Source organism: Corvus brachyrhynchos, unplaced genomic scaffold (genome assembly GCF_000691975.1).
Source record: "Corvus brachyrhynchos isolate BGI_N302 unplaced genomic scaffold, ASM69197v1 scaffold1176, whole genome shotgun sequence".
Taxonomy (NCBI): Eukaryota; Metazoa; Chordata; class Aves; order Passeriformes; family Corvidae; genus Corvus; species Corvus brachyrhynchos.
This window is the reverse complement of record NW_008238397.1, coordinates 27,080-27,417: the sequence shown is the minus strand read 5'-3', so window position 1 is coordinate 27,417 and position 338 is coordinate 27,080. Positions and strand designations below refer to the sequence as shown.

General features: G+C 58.0%; 1 protein-coding gene across 1 annotated transcript in view; it reads right to left on the bottom strand.

Moving 5' to 3' along the window:
* The window catches only part of SRRT (serrate, RNA effector molecule), a gene marked incomplete at its 3' end in the record, with an annotated part of 29,055 nt that overhangs the window by 11,455 nt on the left and 17,262 nt on the right, over positions 1-338 (bottom strand). The gene's annotated exons all lie outside the window — the stretch shown is intronic.

Here is a 338-nt window from a genome sequence, read left to right as displayed (position 1 = left end):
TAGCTGCCGCGACCCCCGTAGGGCCCGGGGGGGTGTGGGTGGGAGCCTGGGGGGGAAAAGGGGCTCAGAGACCCCAGAAACACCACACAGCACCCCAAATCCCCCAAAAACACCCCAAATCCCCTAAAACAACCCAAAACCACCCTAAACCACCCCAAATCTCCCCAAAACACCCCAAAACCACCCCAGAGACCCCAAAACCACCCCAGAACACCCCAAAACAACCCCAGAACACCATAGAAACCCCCAAACCACCCCAAATCCCGCAATCCCCCTCCCTAAACCCCTCCAAACCCCTTTAAATTCCCCCCCAATTATCCCCAAAGCCCCCCAAGACC